This window comes from Labrus bergylta, chromosome 6, assembly GCF_963930695.1.
Source record: "Labrus bergylta chromosome 6, fLabBer1.1, whole genome shotgun sequence".
Lineage (NCBI taxonomy): Eukaryota > Metazoa > Chordata > Actinopteri > Labriformes > Labridae > Labrus > Labrus bergylta.
This window is the reverse complement of record NC_089200.1, coordinates 30,604,420-30,609,585: the sequence shown is the minus strand read 5'-3', so window position 1 is coordinate 30,609,585 and position 5,166 is coordinate 30,604,420. Positions and strand designations below refer to the sequence as shown.

The 5,166-nt window shown below is 42.2% G+C and overlaps 1 long non-coding RNA gene across 1 annotated transcript; it reads right to left on the bottom strand.

Moving 5' to 3' along the window:
- Positions 1 to 436: 436 nt before the first annotated feature.
- LOC136179440 (uncharacterized) lies at positions 437 to 4,966 on the bottom strand. The gene is made up of 3 exons (XR_010666584.1): positions 4,924 to 4,966; positions 1,417 to 1,472; positions 437 to 912 (listed from the first exon to the last, which is right to left on the bottom strand). It is a non-coding gene; the product is annotated as an uncharacterized lncRNA (long non-coding RNA).
- Between the last annotated feature and the right edge of the window lie 200 nt (positions 4,967 to 5,166).

The following is a 5,166-nucleotide window of genomic DNA, read 5'->3' as shown; positions in this document are numbered from 1 at the left end:
ACAGTGTGATTCCAGTCACAGCTTTCATTGAATCATCACTGACTTTAACACGCAGAGCTAACATTTCACAAAATAAACATCACTTTATAAACTGCACAGTAAGAGAAAAAACACAAAAGACAATGTTTTCCTTCCACGTGTCATCTGGTTCTCTGCCCCTTGAGGCAGGTGGTATAGACTCCATACAGTACCTGCCATCATTATATACGACCATATAGTTTAATCCTGCTGAAATATACCTCTGCACTGATGCCAGCACTGCGCTCTGCCCTCATCTCCTGTCTCACCTGGCAAACAGACCGTTTCCTCATCCTCCTACTTCTTTGTTCTGCTTTTCTTTTCCTCTGAAGTTTCCAATCGTTCTACAGCAAATCATGCCTCTGTGTGTGTGTGTGTGTGTGTGTGTGTGTGTGTGTGTGTGTGTGTGTGTCGGAGAGACAGACTCAAATCCTCACATATTGAAGTAGCCTAAAACAGAGTGGATATCTGGACCAGAATCAATGCACTATATATTTCCTAATCCAGAGGATCACAGCTGCTCAGCAGACATTTGCATTAATCCTCTGCAGAGGAACCACAGAGACAAGAGAGAGAGGGACATGAAGGAAGGTTGTGCAATGTGTCCTTTGCTTGAGCCACATGATATGTGTACAAGTTTGAGAATGACAGAGAAAGTCCTCTGCAGAAAGTGTGATGTGACTGTGAACATGAATAAGGTGAAGACTTACCTGCTGTGTGCAGAGGAACAGCTTGCTTTGTCCCTCTCTCTGTCTCTCTCCCTGTCTCTGTCATATCTGTACTCTCTGTTTCTGTCTTCCTCACATGTATCCTGTAGTAAGTACTCCCAGGCCCCGGCAGAGTCCATCACTCCAGTGCTGCGGGCCGTATTCTTCAGGATTAAGGATGTCACACCTAAAAAGGAAGAAACAGAAGCGTGCCAGACAGCTGACTGAAGAGGAGCGTAAATAGAAGGAGCTGGCGGAGCTGGTTTTTCATTGACTGAAGTTTCAGGAATAACTAAGAGTTCACAAAATCACTGTGTTCAGAAGTCACTTCATTCAGAGCAGCACCAGTCAGACCTTTACAGTACATTTCTGATTAATAACACTTTAATATAATAACCTTTTCTTATCTGAGGGACTTTAAATACTCAAACTCAGGAGAATCACGCTCTAAAAGTTCATAAAGAGGAGGTACTAAAAGTTGTTTAAATGAGATCTCTTTATCTGAATCAATTAGTACATCTCAGTTGAACATTTAGGCTTCATCTGTAAAGCCAAAATACAAGAAAGCAACACTCACTTTGGATCTTTGTCATTTACTGTATGTAAAATGGCATATTATGTGCAATCCTTCATGCAGTCATGATTGTAAAAAGTTTTAGATTCTTGATTTCTTTTAGAAATTGAAACGTACCTGATGAGCCTTGGTTCGGTGAGGCTGACGGGACATCAAGGCGTTTAGAAAGGACACTGAAAAGGAAAGAAGTGAACGTGTTTTAAAGTTACAATTGTTACAATGTTACAATTCACTTAGCAGATGCTTTTATCCAAAGCGACATATCATAGAGTAAGTACAACACTAATCCATTCATACACCACCACTGAAGCAGCAGGAGCAATTCAGGGTTAAGTGTCTTGCCCAAGGACACATCGGACATGTTGCTCAGCTGGGGATCGAGCCCTCGACCTTCCAGTTGAGAGGTGACGACTCCACCAAATGAGCCACAGCTGCCGCAGCCTCTACAGCAGCAGTGTTATAGTAACACCAGAAATCTCTAAAAAAAACAATCATGCAACCTGTACCGTCTTCAACAAATATTATTGTTGGTGACATCTGAAGTCAACAGTTTCTATCACTTGTTGTCTATTTCTGGCACATACCTTCTGCCAAGTAACATAAACCTTGAGGTAATGTTTCAGGTAATTAATTCTGTAATTGCAAAAAGGAAACAGAGGGCGAACAGGTTTACAGATGAATCAGTGAATCAAAGACAACAAGTGGACGGATCAAAGCTCCTCTCTGAATGCACAGCTGGGTTTTACCGACTGTTTGAAGTGCCTGGCTCATTGTCAGGATGCAGTGTGTGTGTGTGTGTGTGTGTGTGTGTGTGTGTGTGTGTGTGTGTGTGTGTGTGTGTGTGTGTGTGTGTGTGTGTGTGTGTGTGCGTGTGCGTGTGCGTGTGCGTGTGCGTGTGCGTGTGTGCGTGCGCTGGCCAACACGAGTGGGAGCGGATGGAGGACATGTTAATGGTACGATCTGATCTTCAGCCCGTCCACGTGGACTCTTCTGGACCTTACACCCTCATTAATGGAAAACTTCCGAGTGTGCTGAAGGTTTATGTGAAGCTGGTCTAAAGGCCCCACCCCCCCACCAGGTGTGAGTCCAAACACAAATCCATAAATCTACAGTCAGCAGCTCCATCAGCTACGTCAGCACCGAGTGGGCCAGTTTCCTCTCTCTAGAGTTTTTGATAGTGTTGTAACGGAGCCGTGGAGAGAGGTGCGGAGGCTGCTTTGTGAATGGAGGCAGAGGGGGTGAATGGAGGAGTGAGTCCGGCTGAGTGAGCATGTGGCTGCTGGCAGGATGCTAACAGGCGAATAATAACTGTGTGTGTGTCACGCTTCATCAAAGCTCTCTGCTCTGCACACCGCTCACACCTCTCAGTCTGAGATCAACATTAGCACAGATGAGTCCGACCTCATCTTCTATGCAACACACAGAATCCTCTAAAGGTCAATAATATACACCGAGAGCTGCTGCTGCGGAGAAGAAATCAAAAATATGAGATGAAAAATTAAAGGTGCATGATTATTCAAAAGAAATGTTTTCTTTTGGCAACATCACAATCCACTCATCTCTATTGATCTGGATGTTATTGGGGTCTACCTGTCAGAAAAATACATTCAAATTGAGATTATTAGAAGACTCAGTTTGGACCAATTGAGGCGACTTTAAACCTGCAAAAGCAAGAAAGAGATTTCAAACAAGAAAAACAAAAAAAAGTCAAATCATGTTAAAAAAAGAGCAGAGTTATTAAAGTCAGCTCGAGATGAATTTTAAATGAAGTTTCTTGTCTTATATAGTGCTGTAATATCTGACTGTTGAATTAGCTTCTGTTTTAATCTTCATTCTGGAAAAACATGTTTGACTTTAAAATACGAGCTGCTTCATTTGAGTTTGTGTTTCTTTTATCATTCGCTTTCCAACATTTCTATGAACACTGCACATGACCTATGTACGGATGCTGTGGTCCCCCGAGCAGGCGGCCTGGGCTCAAATCCGATCTGTGGCTCTTTTCCCAGTTGTCGTTCCCCACTCTCTCTCTCCCTTAAATCCGACTATCAACTGTCCTATCTCTACGATAAAGGCACAACAATCCCCAAAATCCATCTCTTTAATAAATCATCTTTATATATGGACCTCTTCATTAAACCAGCGATGTGGTGTAAAACAAATCAAAGAAAAGAGTGATTAATAATCAATATTTCTATCATCTATCATAGTAATGTCACACTTGTTATATTTTCTATCAATCATTTGTTAGTAGAGTTATGTTGGGTTTTGATCAAACAGCACATTTACATTGACTGCTTTCTCCGCTCACCTGCATAAGACAGTGCTCAACTTTTTCTTTACACGATACAAAAACATTAGATCTAGATGCAGATTGAATGGACGAATGTGAATGATTAAAAACTATAAATATTCAGAATAAATGGACAAATCTCCCTATGACAGCACATCTTTGGGAGATTAACTCAACCTTTGTTCAAAACTAAATATGGACATTTGGAGGCCGATGGGTTCCCTGGCCCTCCACTCAGCATGAGAAAGCAGCCAGGTGCCACATCCTGCCAGAAATACCTGCTGTTCCTAATATCCCCGAGGGAGAGGCAGAGCACCAACAGAGAGGCAGGGACCGTGTGTAGTCTCTACAACATGTGTGTGTTGGAGGAAAGTTAAAAAGGAAATGATTCATAAAGCGCACTGGAGATGGTTGGCAGAGTTCAGAGGAACAGTCAGTCCCTGAAGGATGTGAGGATTTGGCAGATGGACTGAGAGAAAAAAAAAAACCTTCTTTCAGGACGGAGTGAATTCAGGCACACTTAGACAGCAAATTAAGAGAAAAAAAGTGTAGGGTGTAGAAAATAGAGAAAATATGAAGGGACAGGAAGCTGGAGAGACATGACAAACAAACTGATGGAGTGGGACAGGCTGGATACACACAACATCCAAGAGAAACAAGCTCAAATCTGGGCTGGAGCTGCATTTAAGGTTCCTGCAAGAAAATATGCAGCCAAGCCTGGGGTACAGTGTGGCCCACTAGTGATCTAAACAGTGTAAATTAGAGCTGAAATGTGGGAGTCTGTAAACAGTTTGTGACACAGATCGGAAGAGGGGGAGTGGAGGAACGTCTTGGCTGCTGATAAATAAGCACAAACAAGGTTGCTGTCCTGCTTTTCTACCTTATTTGGCCAAAAAGTCCAGCTGCAGGAACAGCTCGGTGTGCGGAGATTACACTGATCCAGCTCAGAATGATAAACAGGAATGTCTGAAAACGAATACATTTTGTCCTTAAGTTTAGTGTCAATGAAAAAAAAAAAAATACAAGACCTCCCCAGAAATTACAAAACTGCTTCAAACTGCAATTATTTCCCTTTTTTACATTTTCAGCACTAATGCACCTTTTATTAATGATCTGTAGTCAAGTCTCTGAGTAATGTTTTCTTTATACGTCCCACATTTCTACTGAGTTTGTCTCTTACCTGCATCTGCACCTGAAGTCAAACCTGCAGGACTAGAGATCAGTGTATTCTTTCCCAATCTGCACACTGTCTCCGTCCCACCTGCTGTTTCTCATGCAACAATACTGCAGCCTACATGTCTCATACAAGCATGATGACAAATGTATGGACCCACCTGTCTGTAACGGGTTGGCAGAGAGGAGGTGGTCTGGGTCGGGAAAGGACACCTGTGTGAGGTAAAACCGGAGGACATGAGTGACCAGAATATAACATGAAATAAATCTTTGATTTTAATGATGTGATTACAGCCAGCATGAACTTTAAACCTGATAAAAAAGCTGAGATTGCAATCTCATTCCCTAAAAGAAACATGAATCCATATACATTTCTGTCTTCTATTGATAAGAAAGTCATTCTT